We start from the raw sequence: 21193 nt of genomic DNA on the forward strand, positions 1-21193 counted from the left end.
CAGTGCCACATTTTGCAATGCCTGAATCAGAAAATGGAGATCCTCAGTTGCCATATAATATGGTTATAAATAAAATGAAGTATGGCACCAAACGATCAAGAAAGGACAGAGTGCTTGTTGGAAGGTTCAAGCTATGCTTCTAGCGAGAAGAGTGTCACACCTGCAGAACTTGAAACGTTCATATTTTCTATTTATTTCCAAGCTTGTTCACATTAATTTCATAATGTCTATTTTATCCCTTGCTTATGAGAATATGCCCTTGAGTTATGAGAATCAATAGAGCAGCACAAATGTACACAAAAATTATGTAACCACAGATATGTTCATAGGTTCCTTGCTAGTTCTGTGTATTCTTCATTTCTGGTTAGCCACAATCGTAGATCCTATCTGGGAAGATTGTGATCATCCTGCTTGAGCCGTGAAGTTCACTGAATATTAAAAAGTATGAGGTGTAGATTAATTTTATATTAAACACGTGCCCAAATTTCCCCCAGTTATTGTGATCACACTCATCCAAAGTTAATTACATTTATTTGGTACATGTATCCAAACAGCACATGACACTAGGCCAGCAATTCGCTCCAACAGCTCATTAAGAGCCCACTTGCCCCAGACATTTTGCCAAACTGCATCTCTGAAAGTGCCATTTCTATCTTAACCTTTGACATTGCTTCTTCCAGACGATGCTTATATATGTTGCTACCACTGGAGAGAGATGACTCCAACAAAGTATGTGACTGCTGTGCACACTCAGCTTAATTGGGTGTCCTATAATGTTTTAAACAATGTTGCACCACTTAGGCTATTTCCGTGTCTCCTATCACCTTGACTTTAGGAACATCCATCATCTCGCTCACCAATTATCTGCCCAAGTTCCCTTCTACCGTACTAGGACAGAAAACTGCATGTTGTAATTCAAACTTCGTAGAGGCCCCTGTGGGAACTTGAAAGTGAGGTCCTTGTCTGATTATGAATCTCGCCTGATACTCAGTTCTTTGTGCCACTATCAGTCTCTTAGTGTTCAGTCGTCCATCAGTCAACTAGTCAAAGTTTTAAAAAAAAGGAATCCCCCCTTTCAGACTCTAAAGGCACAAACCATTGTTCCCTCCCATCCAGGACATTGGCTGTCCACTCAGAACTCTCTTCCCATAGAACCACCCATGATTTCACTCTTCTTTTTGTTTTCTGGGAATTTGTTTATTAATCATTCATGTTTTAAGGTATAACATTCCTAGGTGCCTCCTGATGAGGCCTGGTTCATCAGAATGCTCAAAATCAAAATTTTGAACCCCATAATGATTACAGTGGAACAGTTTAGTCTACCTATGCTGGCAGTCTACAGAGCCCAATTGTGATATTCTCCATACTCTTTCGGAAAGTAGGAAACTGAAATGTTACTCGGAAGAGATAAAGTCTGTTTCAAGACATGGTATGGTCTGGCTGTAGGAACTGCACTGTTCTGCAACATGTCGAGCGCCATTGAATCCACACACCAGTGTTGCAGATGGTTCTCAATGTTTTTAGCAGTGGCAATAATAGGGATCTTAAGGAGCATATTTACAAGGAAAGTGGTGAAGCGTGTTGTTAGCCAAGAAGGCTAATCGACACGCTCAGTCACTTTAGAAGAATATGGTACAGCCTTGCGTTTCTCCCTGTGCTTGCGTTAAATGTAGCTGCCTAGCACCAATGCAGGCACCCTTGCACCATAGTGCAAGAGTGCCTGCGTTGAGGGGAGTGATTGTTAATGTGCAGGAAGGTGTCCCTTCCTGCACATAAACAATCTGAAATGGCGATTTGTAACTTAATGAGGCACACATAGAAATTGCAAAACGTAATTTTTTTCAATGATTGTTTATGTCCTGGAAGGGACACCTACCGCCCTACCGGAATAATCATCTGAGATTCTGCGTTCTGGTTGTTCGGAGCACTTTTCCCTGTTGTCAAATTGCCGGTAAACCCTGATTGGGTATCTGTTGTGCTTTATAAGCTTTTTAATCTAATCTAACTGGCATTTTTGAAGCACCAGCTCTGCAAACATTTAAAACAATCAAATGCACAGCAGACAAAACAGGTAGCATATTCGTTCTAAGGGGTCAAACAGAAGGTTAAATCTTGTGGGTAGCAGGGCTGCATTCCATCACAGGAGCACTACCAGATGGGTCAACTCATCACCAGGCTTTTAAACCCCATTAAATAATGAAGAGGGTAGTGAAAATATTGAAATGCATGCTATGCAAAGCAGAATAGATATATACTTAAATGTTATTTCAACATTCTTTTCTGCTACAATGAAATCTATTGCTGCCCCCAGTATGCCAGTTGTTACAAAAAATAAAATGTGCTGCAGGCAAATGAATATGATTGATTTAATGTTAAACAGATAAGCTCGAGTAGTGGGAATATTAGAGCCTGTCTGAGGGCTTGATTGCATCTCCTTGTTGGGCCTGGCTTTACAGCACAGCTGTCTATAATAACTTTTCTTACCAATTCTTTAAAATATACACAGAGTGGGTTTAGCTCTACCCGAAGAGGGATTGCTGCCTTACTTCATACTATTGGCTGTTTGGTGTATCATTCCACTTCCAATAGAGTACTTGCATTGCAATGAATTAAGGACTATTTTTCATCTCAAAATTACAGTGAATTATAGCTGCATTGTATATAAAATCAATTGTTTTTTGTTTTGGTTTCTCATTGCAGCAAGACTTTAAATGCATTCATCAAGACTCAAAATGAATGAGAGACCGATTGAGTTGGCCAGTGCTGGTCTTTGCTGATAATAGGAAATAGATTTTAAAATCTGAGGATCTTTGCTTACTCACAAGAGAAGAAACACATTCAGTGTATGCAAACCTCTGTCTTGTGAACTGCACAATTGCTTGCAAATTATTTCCCTTTTATTTTGGCATTGTTTGAATGTGGTATGATAAGAGAGGAGGAAGTAAACTTAGTACATGTGCCAATTTATAACCCTTTTCAAAGGGAGGTTCTGAAAGGCCTTTTTCTAAACTGTTCAGTGTCAGTATTTGGAGTTTAACTGTTGAGAGTTGTTCTGCTCATGTTATGTCTAAATGTAGGATGTTTAATGTAATGCTATGCCTAAAATCATGTTTTGGAGCTCCCTGTAACACCTTCTTTGCCAGAAATGTTAGTGCAGAGATGGAATTGCGAGCACGGAAATCTTATAAAGAATTTCCACAAATAATGTCACCTTAAAACTCACTTAGAGAACCAGGAAGTTCTGTGCTTTTTCTTGCCCGATAATTCTTTGCCACCATTTTAGTACAGAGCTTTACACAACAATGATATTAATAATTGAATTTGATGATTAGTCAGTAAAGAGAGGGTTGGAGAAGTTTATAAAACAATATTTTCCCATCTTATTAAATGAGTCAGGACTTTGTTATTTTTATTTAATTTCCACAAATAATGTCACCTTAAAACTCACTTAGAGAACCAGGAAGTTCTGTGCTTTTTCTTGCCCGATAATTCTTTGCCACCATTTTAGTACAGAGCTTTACACAACAATGATATTAATAATTGAATTTGATGATTAGTCAGTAAAGAGAGGGTTGGAGAAGTTTATAAAACAATAGTTTCCCATCTTATTAAATGAGTCAGGACTTTGTTATTTTTATTCAAATTAATGGCAAACCAATTACAGAAAAAATAAGAAATAATATTGGTTAGAACAAGAATAGAGAAATAAAAACAGCTTGTTCCATCCAGAGTATAGCCTGAAATTCTAAAATAAAGGACCTATCCTATCCTCACAAGAGCCCATAAAAAGTTCCATTTGGAAAAGAGCAAGCAGATTTTGGGGCAAAGTCAAATAACTAAGCAAAAGATCAAACTCTCCATAAAGTTCTGGAGACTCAGCTGAGTTCTTCGGACAATTGCAGTAGCAACCATCTATGCAGGTGAGAATGAGAGAATCACAGCTGTAGCCATGATCAGTATAAAACAGAAAATCTTCTCACAAAGCATGAGGAAAACAAATAAATCACCGTAAGCAGTAGCTTATGGCAAGTCATCTAGCTCAGCCAAGTGCCAAGGAACATGGCAGGATAGGGATGCATGGAATGAAAACCTCTCTAGCTAGGAACACGTACTATATAGAAAGCAGCTACAAATATTGCTGAAAAAAGGTGAATGTGTCATCGGCGTCAAATGGTAAGAGATCTTTCGATGACCTCTCATCTTCACCCTCGATTCCCACTGTAAATATTCATGTCACCATGAAGTCAGTTAGAACTGGCTACAACATACTGCAAGAAGTTACACCTATAAAGGTTCTCATAAGAACCTTTTGCATGCTTACGCAGGTATTTGTCTGATGCCCCATCATATAACAATCAGCAACTCCATGATAGGAAACATTCAAATTCTGGTATGTCCTAGTTATATCTCAAAATGAAAGCTGTGAAAAGCATTTTCTTTTCATTAATACACTTGTTCATTATGAAAATGTTGCAAAGAAAATAATCTAAAAGTGAAGTTATATGGTGTGAGGAAAGAAATAATACATTTTCAGGAAACAGCAAATTTCATAAAAAAGAATGCCCTAGAGTTCGATTAGAACGTTAAATCACTATTTTATGAAAAGCATTTATTTTCTTGAAGAAATAGAGTAGAATAAATGAATAGTGCGGCCTAATAACTGGTGAACGATAGAAATGTAAGCTTTCTATAAACAACATTTCCACCTTTGCATGGTATATAAAGGCACATTTTCAAATGTTTACTCATTATGCATTTTCATGTTAATATTTAGCGCGTTCATAAAATTTTCAGCTTCCTTAGAATACAACAGAATGTTTCAAAGCCTTTTTTTGTCCACATATGCCTGGCAAAAGAGAGTGGTTTGCCTTAATTTAAAAGATAATGAATGTCTCCACCTTTCTACTGATTGCAGTAGTCAAATATTTACGCATTACTGCCACAAATATTCAAAGTCTTTCTTGGACTAATAAAACTACAATCAAGCTTTTGATTAGAAAATGCTCGACCATGCCAGGATGTCCGCATTCTGACAAATCTCTGTGTTTGTTTAAACAAACCAAAGGAGTGGTGATAAATGGTCCCACGTATAAAGGCAATATTGGTTGGCTGATGTAGAGATGTTTTTTTGGTGTCTCCTTCCTGACCTAAGTGAATCACAGGTGGTTTCCAGCCTCTGCTATGTGATCATTGAGGGTGTGAACAGAAAGGACAGAAGAGTGATCATATGCAAATCCACCTTGTCTTTTCAGCAACATCCGGTAGTGAAAGTTGCAGAGTTGAAGTACAGATATCAATCAAGCGTATGGGTCCCCTCAAAAGGTGCATGCAGGCTGCAGGCAGGGACTTCAGATGCCTGATTGCTGGGAACACCTTGGCATCGGTGAATGCATGGATCAGATCTCAAGTGGGTGATCCTGAAGGCAGGGGAGCAACAAAGGTGGTTGAGTAATATGGTGATTGACAGCTATGACAGAAGAGCCCCATTGCAGAATACAGGTGGTCTCTGAAAGTGGATCCTAGGGGCTGCAGCAGGCGCTGATTGAAACAGGTGCAAGCCTTCTGGTGATAGAGGCAGTGTGGTGTTGGGTGGGCCATAAAAGCCAGTGAGAACACTGAAGGCCGACATCACAGGAGAATAATTCAGCAAAGGAGAGAGGGTGCCCTCTCTATGGGCATCTGTGTATTGAGATACAGTGAGTCCCATAGTTCTTGGTAGGCAGCACTACCCAATGCCAGGACCTGACACAGTGGAACACTGCCCATATAAATCATGACCTTAGATGGTGAAGGGAAGACAACTGAAAACACCAGTTCAAGTACGTTTAGTTTTAGAAACACTAAAGAACATAACCATCCACCCAAACACCTCTCAGGTGAAGGCATAATTAAGGGGGGCAAATAAATAAAAGCTTGTGCCAGTGTAACTTTGGAATATGAGGTGTATAAAGCACTCACATTTGATGTGCTCCTCTCATAGTCAATTTACTTCAAGTTGCCTGCACACGACCTCTTGTTCCTAGGGCGTCTGGGTTGAAAGTAGTGAGAGGAGCAATTTGCAGTTGCTGGTGATCCTGATTGGAGCTGAGAGCTTCTGTTCTGTGTGCAGACCCCATCCATGCCCAAGAAACAGTACTACGTATTCCTCTGAGGAGAAGTGGCTCCTTTGATAACAGCAACAATTGAACAAACCTGAAGAATGTATTGCTCAATAGTCCTTCTACTGCAGCCAGAAACTGGACTTCTCAACTATCGAGTCCAACGAAGGAATCACTGAATACAAAGCCTTTAAGATAGATTCTGCAAATGTAGAGGTCAACTTTCCGCAAGCAGACTTTATTAAATTGTCTGACATGATAAGGAATAGTGAGCAAGTACTGTGTACTTTCAGGAACTATGTCTGATAACTGAAATATGTGTTTAACAGTTGGTAAGTGAATAGTTGCTTCTACAATAGAAGATTAATGATGTAGATGGCCACACCCACTGCAACAATGTACGCTTCGTCCCAATCCCTGAAAGAACGAAAAGTCCGAGCATGGAATTGCATGCTGAGGAATAACTTAAAACCACCAGAAAACCCAAGGACTTGTCAACCATATTTTCAGTTATGAGGGAGGATAGGGGACTTGGTTCCAACCCCATTTTCCTTGGCCACCTCCACAAACTATCATTACTGGATTTTTAAATTTAGGAACAGGGGCATCATACTGCATCAAGCAGTGAGAAAGAAACAAGCAATTCAAGAGTCTTGCTTTTTTCATGTTTTATGCAAACTGCCCAAAAGAAGATAAGGCAGATTAATAGTGTGAAGAGACTCAGAAACATGAATGTGAAGTACAGGATGCTTTGCTGTGCTTAGGGTCATTAATGAAGAAAAATTCTAGAACTAGACCGCAATTTAGGGCAAGGCTATGTACAAACCTCATTTTGCGAATCGGTACACTTTACCAATTTGCAAAATGATGTTTGCGACTCACTATTAGGAAGGTGCATGCCAAGGGCGTCCCTTCCTAATAGCGACACGCATTTGTATGTATGAATGTTTTGCAACCACAATTGTGGTCGCAAATCACTCACAATTGACCACCTACTTTAAGTATGTGGTAAACCATTCGCAAACAGGAAGGAGTCCCCAGGGGACCCCTTCCCCTTTGTGAATGGGTTAAAAAATATTTTTTAAGGGCAGGCAGTGGGCCTCCCCTTAAAAAATGAAACTGAAATATTTCATTTTCCTTTTTTTTAAATGCATCCCCTTTTCCTTTAAGAAAAACGGGCTGTATTTCAAAAAATAAAAACTGCTTTATTTAATAGCAGTCCCAGACATGGTGGTCAGCTGACCCCAACAGGCCACCATCCCTGTGAGTGCTAGCCATTCCTAATGGGAGCGCAAATTTCACCTGCCTCATTAATATTAATGCGGCATGAAATTTGCAACCCCATTAGGAATCGCAAACAGTGTCTGAGACACTGTTGTACATCCCAATTTGCGAGTCGCAGTTTTGCAAGTCGAAAATGCGACGGAATTTGCGAGTCACAAATTGGTGGGTCGTACATCTGGCCCTTAAGTTGTATCTGTGTATTGTAGAAGGATAAGGAGTTGTTACGCAAAGGGGCCATGTCATCATCACAGGAAACTATATTCAAATATTGCACCTGTCTACATAGGTGACTAAAAATAATATGAATATTATTGTATGTATATCCTGTCATGTTCTCAATATAGCAAAACTCAGAGGTTGCTGGAACTCATAGCCCTCTGCTCGTTCCATCAAGCATCCAGACCCCCCAATACATGTGTCGCTTTCTAAACGTGAGGAGAGGATAAATGAATGAAAAGTATAACAATCATATCTCACGGGACGAAGTTCAGTGCCTCCAGATGTAGAAAAATAACTGTGGCCAAGCCCATCCCCCATATACAGCACTCGGGGTCATAAGACATGTTGCCAAAAATCACTAAATCCGTAATGGCATCCAAACGGAATAGGCCCACAGATTACATGAAACATTAAGACCTCAGAGCCACACCAAATACCAAACAACGTTCGTTTCCGAGGTGAACAAAGGCGAACTTTAAAAATGCGGGCCAAAATCGGCCATGTTGATACTGGCACTCTATCAGCAGCTCTGCATATAACTAACGTCAGATAGCCAATTTTATGGCAAGACCGGAGGTTCAAATTATGCTTTTCTTATCTTGCTTTTATAAATAGCAGCCAAGATAAACACATACAAAACCACAGTTCCCAGGGGGCCAAGCAAAGAATTGGCCAATGGGAAACAAAAGCATGAACCATAACAACCAATGAATGCTTGTCATAGGGGATAACGTAAGGTCAGACTGCGAACAGCCCTCTTTTCTTGCTGCTCGCAGTCAAGATAAGTACCTTTTTACGTTATCTCATTCCATTTTTATTTACTTATGTGGTATATACTTTGGTTAAAATATTGTTTCATGTGGTTTGTTGTCAGCGTGCTGCGCCTCCTTTCAACACGTGTTAATTGCGGGTTTTCCTTTGACAGCACATTTCTTCTGACCTGCTTGGCTCGCGCGCGTCTCTACTTCCTCGCGCCGCGCGGCGGCATTTTCACGCGTCTAACGCTGCCCTTCATTACCGGTCTGCCGTTTCTCTTCACTTGGCGCTTCACACGCCTGCTTTCAATGTTGGATGCATTCCTGCTGCTTCTGCCGTTATCTCCTTCTGTTCTCGCCCTGTAGCTGGGGTCCGCCTCCGGGGAGGGGCTGGCTGCTCCCGGTGAGGTTTCTTTCACTCTGCCACACGCCCACGGGGCAGGGCTTATTCAAACAAGTGTTAACCCTTCAGAGTCTGATTTTCAAATTGGGTGAATATGGAGCTGGAAAGCTCTCAAAGTTCTGAATTTAATAATGAGAAAGGGGAGGCATTTAAGACTGATTTAAACACCTTTATTAATAATTCAGTTGAGCATGCTGTTGAAGCTTCTATGAAGCGTTTCTCAAAGGATATGGAGAATTCTCTCTTGTCTTTGATGTCCAAGACTTTGGCCCAGTCTGCGGGGGATAGCAGAAAGAGAAAGTTTGTACCTTCCAGCAATAAAAGTGTTTCTGCGTCAGGTGGGTCGGAAGAGGTTTCCTCTCAAAAGGGTGAGGACTTGTTGCCTCCCAGGACTCCTACTAAGGAGGGGTTATCTGTTTCTTTCACCAAACGTAAAGTTAAGTCAAAACACGCTGAGGTACCTGAGAAATTAGTAATTTCTCATATTTTGGACACAGACGATGATATTGGTGACGCTGATGACGCATTTGGTGATCTTGATGCCGATGATCCTCCTCCGCCTAAGAAAGCCAAAACTTATCCTTTTTCCTCTGAACCCATCCTGGATACGGAAGGTAATCCCATGTTTGACCCTTCTTCTATCCACCACCCTAATTCTACTGAATGGTTTCCTATTTCACATGTTTGCGAATATATTTCTGCTAGACTACGCTTGCCGTTGGATAAATCTGTACGGTCCTAGCTTAAATCTGAATGTCCTAAACCGTCTCTTCCTTCTAATGGCTCTTGCACTCCCACTATTGACCAGCCTCTACTGAGTTTCTTTTCCAAATTTGGGAAAGATCCACGCAAGGGTGTGGACAAGGCTTGGTCCACATGCCAGGACAAATTGCTGGACGTAGTCGGTCCTCTTGCCCGTATTTTTGATTTGGCTGAAACCGCCCAGCTGGACTGTTCAGACCTGGATCCTCAGGACATTTCTCTATGGGTCCAACGGACCTTTTGTTTCTTGGGCAATACAAATTCGGCCATCACTCACGAAAGTCGTAAGGGCCTGCTTATAAAACTGGATCCTAAATTATCTAACTTGGCATCCTTGTATCCTGGTATCAAAGCTGATGGTCTTCTTTTCGGAGATTCACTTGTTAAAAATCTTAGTAAATTTGTCTCAACTTTTGCTTCCATCGACAAGGCTCAGCAATCTATTAAGAAGGTATTTTCACCACAGGTTTTTGACGGGCTGGCAGAGGTAGGGGTCACTTTGCCGGCCGTTCAACCCACAATCAAGGCTCCAAAGGTTTGTTCAACTCCAACAACAATTACCAGGAGTTCAAGCTCCAGTTCTATCCACAAAGGGGCCAAGGTTTCCGTGGCCAGAAAAACTTCAGAAAACAATTTCCAGCAAGGTAGGCCTTCCGGTTCCTCCTCCTGTGGGGGGGTCATCTAAAGTTCTTTCTACAAAAATGGCGGTCTCTAGCTGCAGACCCTTGGGTCCTCAACTCCATCCAAGGCTATCTTATAGAGTTGTACGCTTCTCCTTTCCAGACAGTTTTCCCTCCTTTTACTCACCTTCTCAATCGAAATGACAAATCTCATCTCTTCAGAGGTTCAGGCTCTCTTGCAAAAACGCGCCATTCAGGTGTCTCCTCTAGATCCTTCAGTTTTCCTAAGCTCCATCTTTCTGGTTCAAAAGAAAAACAAAAAGATGTGTCCGGTCATAAACCTCAAATGGTTCAACCAGTTTGTGGTCTATCGTCATTTCAAAATGGAGACCATCATTCAACTCAGAGACTCTCTTCGTCTACATGATTGGATGGTCCGTATAGATTTACAGGACGCCTACCTCACAATTCCTATACATCAGCCACACAGGAAGTTCTTTCAGTTTCAGTGGTTAGGGGTGTCCTACCATTTTTGTTCTCTCCCTTTCGGGCTATCGTCAACCCCATGGTGTTTCACCAAGATCATGAAACCGGTAGTGACTTATCTTAGGTCCCTGGTCATACGCTTGATCATTTATCTCGACAACATCCTTCTGATGAATCTGGACAAAACAACTCTGCTATCACATTTACACATTACTCAGTCTCTTCTTACCGATCTGGGTTTCCTTCTAAATCCCGAAAAATCTATGCTCGTTCCTTCCCAACGGATCGACTTTCTAGGTTTCCTGGTGGACTCCTCTACTGCTTCTCTTCATCTCCCTCAGCCAAAAGTCTCCAATATAAAGTCAGAAATCTCCCAAGTGCTCAGAAGCGACTTCATTTCTCTCAGATCTTTTGCAAGAGTAGTAGGCCTTCTCTCCGCTTCTATTCAGGCTATCTTTCTGGATCCTCTCCATTATCGGGCCCTCCAACGCTTAAAAATTCGACATCTGCGTCGAGGCCTGGCATATTCTGATCTAATTTCTTTAGATCACAAGTCTCGTTTGGAACTTCAATCGTGGATAGACCATTTAGATGCCTGGAACGGAAGAACTATCTTCGCCTCAGTCCCCGATCTTGTGTTAGAATCCGATGCAAGCTTGACAGGTTGGGGTGCCCGGTGTGGCACGATATCGACTGGAGGTACTTGGTCTCTAGAGGAGTCGAGATTGCACATAAATTGTTTAGAAATGCTTGCAGGCTTCTTTGCAATCAAAAGCCTTGTGTTGTTCTATCCTACTTCGCATGGACAATGTTTCTGCAGTGCGCTACATCAACTATCTCGGTGGCACCAAGTCCAAACCCCTGGCGGAGTTAGCAAAGTGTCTGTGGGAGTTTTGCCTCCTCAACAGGATTTCCGTCAAAGCGGAATACCTTCCAGGGTCTCTCAATTCCATAGCTGATTGGTATTCTCGATTTCTTCGAGATTCAAGTGATTGGATGCTTCTTGCATCCGTTTTTCACTCTCTCCATCGAAAGTGGGGCCCTTTGCATATAGACCTCTTTGCCTCTCGTCTCAATTCTCAGCTTCCTCAATTTTTCAGCTGGCGACCAGATCCTTCGGCTCTTGCGACAGACGCCTTTTTACAGGAATGGTCTTTTCATCTTCATTATGCCTTCCCTCCTTTCCTCATGATCAACAGGGTGTTAGCTCATACATCCCGCCAACAAGCCTCGCTGGTTTTGGTAGTTCCCTTCTGGCAATCCCAGGTCTGGTTCCCATCTCTACTAGAGATGGCGATAGACTTCCCGGTACTACTTCCCTCCTTCACCAATCTTCTTTTGGATCCCTTGGGACATCCTCACCCTCTGATTCTAGACAACGCTTTGACCCTGTCGGAATGGAAGATCTCGGGGCGAGTCAACCTGACAATGTCATTTTGCAAGAAGCTTCTCTCTTTATCAGCAGAGCCTGGGCTCCAGGTACGACCAAGGCCTACAAATCAGCTTGGTCTTTATGGGCAAGCTGGTGTCTGGGAAAAAGTGTTGATCCCTTTTCAGCCCCTTTGACTTACATGGTAAACTTTTCTGGCTTCTGAGGCCAGCTCAGGTAAGTCCTATAGGACGGTCAATTTGTACAGGTCTGCTATTTCCCTCAATCATTCCCCTATCGATGGCAAGCCAGTTGGTTGTCATCCTCTTATCTGTCGCCTTCTAAAAGGTGTTAAGTTTTCCAAACCTCCTATTCCTAAATATTCAAAATTATGGGATGTGAACTTGGTGCTTAAAATCTTTCTGGATTAGCCGGATAATATTGATCTTTCCTTGAAAATGCTTTCAACTAAACTTACCATGCTCTTATGTTTGGTTTCTATTTAACGAGTGTCTGATGTCAAAGCCATGGAAGTGTCCCCTTGCCAATTTACTCCTTCGAGTGTACTGTTTCATATCAACAAACATACCAAAACTAATTTGAATTCTGTTTTTTACCCTTATTTTCCTGATCAACCTAAACTGTGTGTGGGTCTATGCCTCAAAGTTTATGAGCAACGTACCTTTGATCTCAGAACGTCCTCCCATTCCCAACTCCTCATTTCCTTTTGTAAACCCCACAATCCTGTCTCCTCTGCCTCTCTTGCCCGTTGGGTTCATTGGGTCATGTCCCTTGCTGGTATTGACGTTTCTGTCATTGGGGCGCATTCCACCAGGGGAGCCATGGTTTCCAAAGCTTTTTGGGCGGGCTCCAGGTTGGAAGACATTCTGAGATCAGCGGATTGGGCTAAGTTTTTCGTATTTTTTATTGTAAACCTGTGATTTCTGCTGTTTCTTCTGTTATTGATATGCTTTGAACAAGCATAATATGAGCCTCCGGTCTTGCCATAAAATATAGATTTTCCTAATAAGTTATGACGGCAAGTCTTAATTGTATTAAAGACACGGAGGTGAGTATTATCCCTCCACAACACTTCTAACTTGTGTTTGTTCCCTCCCTGCAGGGACTCCAGCTTTACCGCCAGCTTCCTCATGATACTCTCCAGCGTTCGGATGATGTCCTGTCTGGTGATGTTCCCTCTGGTTCTGAGGATCCCGACATTCCCTTAATTCCCAGGATTGACTTGATGGACTTGGCTCAAGATTTGTTTACTTGGACTTTGGCTTTATGCATTGTTTTTACTATTGTTCCTCTCGTTATGAACTCTTCTTAACCTGCTCGCCAAAGAAAAGAGTGCTGTTCGCAGTCTGACCTTACGTTATCCCCTAAGACGAGCATTCATTGGTTGTTATGGTTCATGCTTTTGTTTCCCATTGGCCAATTCTTTGCTTGGCCCCCTGGGAACTGTGGTTTTGTATGTGTTTATCTTGGCTGCTATTTATAAAAGCAAGATAAGAAAAGCATAATACTCGCTTCCGTGTCTTTAATAAAATTAAGACTTTCCGTCATAACTTATTAGGAAAATCTACATTCTCGCCTTACATGCTGTGCGTCTTGTCCTCTAACGGGAGAGCCGTGCACGGTTCGGGGACTCCTTTTAACTTCTATTCCCCGACCGGAAGTAGTAGCAGGTAATTATGGGAATTGTAGTTCCTGCGCATAGATCGCTCTCAAAGTGAAATATGTTTATACCAAAGAGCGATTACCGGTGTATGTCATATGCTGGCACAGAGAGTAATGAATCCAAGCAGGAAACACACAAAGACTAGAGAGTGCATTGGAATTTGTTTTGAAGGGAGTACGCATTTAAGCAAAGATCATGGGATAATTCACTTTAACTCGAACCAGATACTGATGTTCTAACCAGTATGTTAGTATATATCAAAAAGCATGATAAGTGATGTAATTTAATTTCATATATACCTTTCTTATATACCTTTTATGGGTCCAGTAGGTAAATCAGGTGCAATGCAGTTTTATAAGGAACACCAGGGAATGTCATCATTAAGACCCCGTGCATGGCTACTCAACCTAAACACCCATTGTTGTTCTCTGCAGAAGAGGACTTTATCTAGTGGACCCATCTCTCTACAGTAGTAGGGTTTATCTAAAACCACCCACTTGATATCTTCCTCAGTGTGTACCATATCCAAAACGTTTCTGGTGAAGTTCGTATTTTTTTGTGTGCATTTTATCGAACTCATGTGTTCGATAATTCTAGTCTTAACCTTGCGGGTCATCATACCCACATATAGTAGGTCGCAAGGGAATCTAATCAAGTATATTAGCCCTTCAGAATTGCAATTAGTGTGGCTGGATAGGACTCAGTGTGTCTTAAGGCCCAAATCTCGAAATTTGGTGCATTGGGTGGAGCGCAGGCCACACAGGAGCCACATGGAAAATGACCCCTGACCGGTAAACTCATCTATATTGTTTGTGTATTGTCGGTGGTGCGTGGATGGCGTGGTCTTGTATGGACCAAGATATTGCCCAGGTTGCTACTACGTTTCTATGCGAAGAGTTGTTTATCACAATGTTTATCGCCTGCGTTGAGAATGTGGCAGTTACTATTAATCACTTTCTTCAATGTATCTGTCAGATGGCTATACGTACTGACACAGACCAGTTTATCCATCTTTTGTTTGGGAAATGTCTCTAGTAGAGCCTCATGATTGTTATTCTGTGCTCGTTTGGAGGCTCTCCGATTAAGGTGTTCCGGATAGTTTTGTGCAAGAAGGTTCTCACAAAGGTTCTTGGCATGTTCCTTATAGCTGACCATCTCTGGACAGTACCTTCATAAGCAAAGGGACTGCCCTACTGGGAGGTTAGGCTGTAGGGCCCGTGGATGAAAACTGGTGTAACTAAGCAATGAGTTACGTGCCATCAATTTCTGATATAATTCAGCATAGATGGTGCCATCTTTGAGGTACAGCTTTAGGTCATGAAAGGGAAGTTATGTCTTGCTGTATTCACATGTGAATCTCAGATGATTGGTCAGGGTGTTGGCCCATTCCGAAAAAGCATCCACAGATGCTTGGTCTCCCTCCCACATGACCAAGATGTTGTCGATATATCTCTTCCACAGTTTTAGGTTCATCTGGAAGGGGTTATCCATTGGATAGATATGGTGTTCTCAAACCAGTGCATATACAGATTAGCCATACTTGGGTCTTTATACTGCGCATTGAAGTGCCAGTCACTTGCCAATAAATTTGATCTTCAAAGGAAAATGCATTTTCTTTCAATGCCAAGGCAGCAAGCTTCATGATAAAAGATGTTGATGTCAAGTCATCCCGTGGGTGATGTTCCAGCAAGTGCTCTATAGTTTGTAGGGTATCATCCTGTGGAATATTAGTATACAATTCTTCAACATCATAAGAGACCAAAAAATGCTTTGTCAGATCAAAATGGAATGTAGTAAAAAAAGACAGAACATGATTAGTGTCCTGCAAATATGAAGGCATCTCAGCTACCAATGGTTTAGAAAACAATCCAAAACATTGAGACAAAAGTTCTAATATAGAACCAATGCCAGAGAGAATAGGGCTTCCCAGTGGGGGTCTCTTTGTTTTGTGGATCTTGGGTAGGACATAAAAAGCTGGGATCCTAGGATGTGTTTGGATAAGAAAGTCAGCTTTACCTTTGGTGATCCAACCCGATTCTTCTCCTCTCTGTGCCAGAGGAATAATTTCTCTTTGCAGTCTGAGTGTAGGATCACATTGAATAGATTTGTAATATTTGGTGTTACTGAGTTGTCAAAGACATTCTGTATGATACATGGGGGTATCCATCATCAATATTGCCCCATCCTTTATCCGCAGGCTTCAGAACAATCGCTGGATCAGATCCTAGCCTTCATATACACACCTCCTCTTCTTTCGGAAGATTGAAAAAAAGGTTGTTTAGCTTGGCCCTTGAAAGTAGCAAAATCTTTAAGAACTGCCTTTTCGAAGGCAGCTACTTCTAATGGCACTTGTTGGAGAGGAGAAATGAATTTAGACTTCTTTCTCAGGTCAGTATTAGCAGGGATCTCGGAAATGGTCTCATTCTGTTTATCAAAGAAAAAAGATAAACATATTTTACGAAAAAAATCTGCCTGTTCCTAATGTGTTCTGAAGTCATCACCCATGTAAGTTGGCACAAATGTATACGTCAGAAGCACGTTGCAACTGTGTGATTGTCCTGCAGCCAAAAGTACCAAGGGAATTCAGTCACTAGGCATTATTCCAGATGGAGGTATGCATACGGAAAAGCAGTATCTTAGTTTTCTCGCCATTAAATTTAAGGATATGGCTTTCCATCCATTCTGCTACTGCAGACATACAGTGTGAAAAATTTGCTGTGACGGCTGCAGAGTACTTCGGAATCGACATAATAAATTGGGTGTTGTCAGCGTATGATATCGCATGCAGGCCATGGGAGTGAATAATGGTGGCAAGTGGGGGGTCATACAAATTAAATAATGTAGGACTTGAAGATGAGCCCTCTTGTTGACCACAAGGCAGGAAGAATACATCAGAAAGATAGTGATTTAGCATTGCCCTTTTAAGATAACCGTGCTAAAGCCCTATCTGTAATGCCCATATCTTGAAGGCATTTAATTAGTAGAGAAGGGGAAATGGTATTAAAGGCTGCTGTTAGATCTAATAGGATCAAGCCTTGCCCTTCATACACTAACCGTATAATACAGTCTGTGGCTGACACTAATGCAGATTCCGTTTCATGATAGATATTGCCGGAAACTAAATTGTGATCTATCCAGCCGACCCTGATCCAAAATCTAGCGAACATTTGACAGCATGCTGAACTGATGCATTTATACTCACTGAAGGGCACTGAGGACCTATTGGCCTGGTGAGTGGGTAGTGCATTTATTTTGACCCATAATAATATGCAAGTAAACATATGAACAGCCCAACAAAACTGATTGATCGGTGGTCTACATGAGTATACTACAAAAATGACAGGTATTACATTTGGGGTTCTATATTTGTTTTACTGGGTGGGTGATAAAGGGAGACTCCAATCTAACCTGAGCAGTAAAACTAGCTAGGATTTTCTGTTATTGAGTGGTATGGATATTACCAATGTAGAGACTTGGTATGCCTGTCAGACATTTTGTATGTAGGGAGGTCAGTTATGGACATATTGTGATGGTCAAAAAAATGAATTTCCCCCATTTCTATTGTGTTAAAACTGAGCAATATGGAGTTTTAACTTCCAGATTTTGGTTACGAATTTACATGAAGATTTCCCATTGTGAGGTTTAAAGTTGCTCACCTGGAATGTAAAATGGACTTGATAACGAAGTCAAGCAATCAATCAATATTTAGCTATATTCGGTTTTCATATTTGGATTACAAAACCATAAATGCACTTCATCACATTATACATCAAAATTACTTCAGAACGGCCAGTTAAAATCAGTTATTTAAAAGTTGGAGTTATTTTATCATGTTCAGGCTATACATTAACCATAAAAAACGTCATTTCACAATATGAATCAAAAATATTTAAAACACCTGATTAAAATCAATTTAAAAAAAATTCAGAGATGATTCCTATATTTAATTACACTTTTCAAGAAAAGAGCAGTGTTTCTTGTAAAACATTAATTATCTAAAAACTGCAGTGGAAAATAGGCAGGGCGACATTGTCTCAAACCCCAGATTCTCAAAATAGGTACAATCCACCTCTTTCTTTGGTCCAAATACTATTTACAAAATAGGACAACATGGATTGTTGACTGAGTGGAGGATCCGTCACAAGGACAGTTTGCTAGATTTTTGGACCAGTCATTTATCATAGGGAAGGATACTGATCGATGGAAAACGTCTAATCTAAAGCGTGTGAGAACAAATCTGTCATACCCAGTTATATAATAAGTTAGGTATGGTTGCATTGTAGTGTTAGAGAGAATCAACTGGTTTGTTTGTACTGTCGGTTTGTGGACCTCACTGGCATATCTAATTTCCTCCAAGTGAGTCAAACATCGTTTTTTTAAAACTTTTCTAGGGATTGAACAAATCAGTGGAGGATTAAGAAAAAGTTCAGGTTGTCCCAAATCTAACATAAAATCTTTAATATACTTCAGCCACCTAATATCTAGGGCTTGTTCTTAGGGTGTCACTGAGAACCGTCTGATTAAAAGTTATTTTTGGTGAGGTCCAGATTCGGTGCCACAGTAAAAGTGGTTGCACCCTTATAACATCTGTAATATATTGTAAGCCCAGCTCAGTATGGCATAACGAAGTCAAGACAGGGTAGGTATTCACATATGTGCTTCAACATAGACAAGACCCATTTCTCTTATGAGAGAGTCAGCTAGTGGGTAACAGGCATGGGTTCATAGCCAGCGGCTAGTAAAACTCCTAGCACAAGTGGGGTTTTCAACCAGACCCTTAAGGGTGGTTAAATAGTCAACTCCTTTTACAGTGGACACAATTTGGGTAGTTGATCAAAGGTGCTTTCTAAATATCTTCCTTGCTGTTGGAGGTGAATTTTGTTGTTATTGGTGGTGACTTAATTCAGTCCATGGACATTTTAGATACATTTTCTAGCTCTGGAGTGGAAATTGGACAGCAATGAAAGCTGACCAGTTTGATATTGCTACTTGGCATGATGGGTATTATGAGGTATTTTCATTCGTAGTTAAAATAATAAAATAAATTCTCTGGAGCACATGAATATTTCTACAACATGTACTATTACTTTGCCCCAGGAGTGTTGTGAACAGAGTTTTTGGAGTAGAAAGCCGAGCTGAGGGCATGTCTGACAATTATTCATTGATGAGGAGTATGTTGATAATCCATACCGTTTGAGGGGGTACCTGGGATTGTTAGCACTTAGAAACAGAGTTGCTGGAAAGATTATTCTCTGAAAACAAGAGTACAGTGAAATATTTCAAATTCAATCTGACCTCTCTTAACCCTTTGTCATAATTCAAGAATAGCTACTCCCAGCTTATATCTGAGAATACTATTGACAGGCGGCCTTTCCACCAAACCCTCAGAGCTGCAAATATGAGTCTTGAAAGGCAATGATAACTAATGACTCCATAAAGTCCTGATACAACCAGTTTACATGTCCCCATTTGGACAAACACTGGAGAAAGCAGTGTTTCAAAAGTTAATATTTCCAAAAATGGGACTGGAGTAAACTACATTATCATCATCAATAACTTTATTTTGGCCATTGCGACCATGAAAGTGCCTTGTGCATGCAATACCTGAAAAAACAGAATAAAACAGGCAAAGTTAAATAGCAGCAATTTACAGAGACCCGATAGGTAATGATTGTAAACAGCAGTACAACAGCCTCACAAGGGTCGATATATATACAATGGCCAGTAGCTGCATGATGTAATTCATCAAGCATCATAAATAACAAAGGCATGTAATAAGACAATGAAAGAGAGCAAATATATACAGTACATGAAAATTCTAACTCGCAGTCGAGGACTAATGTCTAGAGAAAGAATGTTAAGATCCATCTTGAACGATAGTCCTGTGCGATAGAATAAGGGCGGCAAAAAGTGCCAGTGCCTGTAGTGCAATGTAAACATACAAGTGAACGATAATAAGACAGTTAAAAGAAAGCTAGAAGGAAAGTTAAGACCTATAACAGCAGAAGTCTATGCAGTAGATACTAAACAGCATGACCCGCTATGCGGATACAGTTCTAAAATTGGCTATATTCTGGGCTAAAAATAACTACATACATAAAAACCATTTAAAAAGAATGAGTTAAAAAGAGCTACATCAACTGCGTGTTCATTGCATTCTTCCTGCTGATTCACATTTTGCCCAGGAATTTTGCAACTGCACATACATACAATCAGTGCACTTGAATCAGATTTTAGGATGCTCAGAGCATTTCTGTGGCAACGGGTTTCCAACCTTCTACAAATATGGGCTGTCCACCTCCCTCTCAAACGACAATACCCAGGGCATGCGAAAAGGATATGGCTGATAGTCTCAGCTGCAAGGGCACAGCCCAGACAGAGTTGCGATGCAGGAGAAGGCTGGTGCCAGGAGGCAGTAACGGAATACACAGGGAGGGATCCAAATCTAAACTGCATATACAGCTTCCTATCCTGTTGATTTGTAATAACCTCCAAATATTGTTCAAAACTTCTTCTCCTTTAAACTCCATGAAGTCGAGAGTCGAGAGTCAGAGGACCCCAGTATGGATGGGAAATGGCGGACTGTGCCACCCGGCCTCAATAAAGTTTCTTGATCAATCCTTTGCTGGGTAGGGATTCTGTTTTTTTGTATCCCAAAGACCTTCCAGCCCAAAAGAGATCATCAAAGACTTCACCTTGGTCAGCCAGCCAATTTTCCCAAGGTGGTCAAGCACATGAACATCATCCAGAGCAGCAGCGTAAGGGACTAGCTCAGGGATAGTTTTCAAGCATAGCCAAAAGAGTAAGGGGCATAACTGTGCTTTTTGTACTAAAGAGCTTCTGCCCATATGCAATCTCAACGGGTGCAGGGGGGTCCTCTGGGGGAGTGAACAAAGTGATCTTAAGAATTTGTTTTCGGTCGCAAGTAGCACATCTACTTTTTCAAACCCTCAGAGTTCCGCCCCATATAAAGCAGCTCCCACCGCTTTATGATCGTAAATGCAGAGAGGGGTGGCTATTGGCTTACTACCTGAGGTCTTCTGCTCTTTAATCAGAGCCCCTGTGATGCTCCTGTGATGAAGGCTCCACCTCTTGACATGGTGTTACCAAGACAAGTCATCTGAGAGGGTAACACCAAGATAATCAAAGGTGCTTACTCTCTCGAGCGGAATCCTATCTAGGAACAGCTTCCCCTTAAAAGATTTGTGTGGATTCAGCATTAGAAGTTTGGTCTTTGAGGTGTTGATCTCGAGGCCTCTCATTATACAGAAAGACTCAAAGCGTTTTAAGAGATGTTGCAGGCCACTTGGGGTCTTGGAAACTAGCAGAGTATCGTCAGCAAAAAGTAACGTTGTTACCTTGTCCCCCCAGAGTCGGCGTGTCAGCTGGGCTCTCGGCAAAGGTACTGCATGACTCCATTAATAAAAAGTGAGAAGAGAGTGGGGGCCAATACGCACCCCTGGTGGACTCCCCTGTCCACTCTAATTGGGTCGGTCAGTTGGCCCTGACAACC

The sequence above is a fragment of the Triturus cristatus genome, chromosome 8 (genome assembly GCF_964204655.1).
Source record: "Triturus cristatus chromosome 8, aTriCri1.1, whole genome shotgun sequence".
In the NCBI taxonomy this organism is placed as follows: Eukaryota; Metazoa; Chordata; class Amphibia; order Caudata; family Salamandridae; genus Triturus; species Triturus cristatus.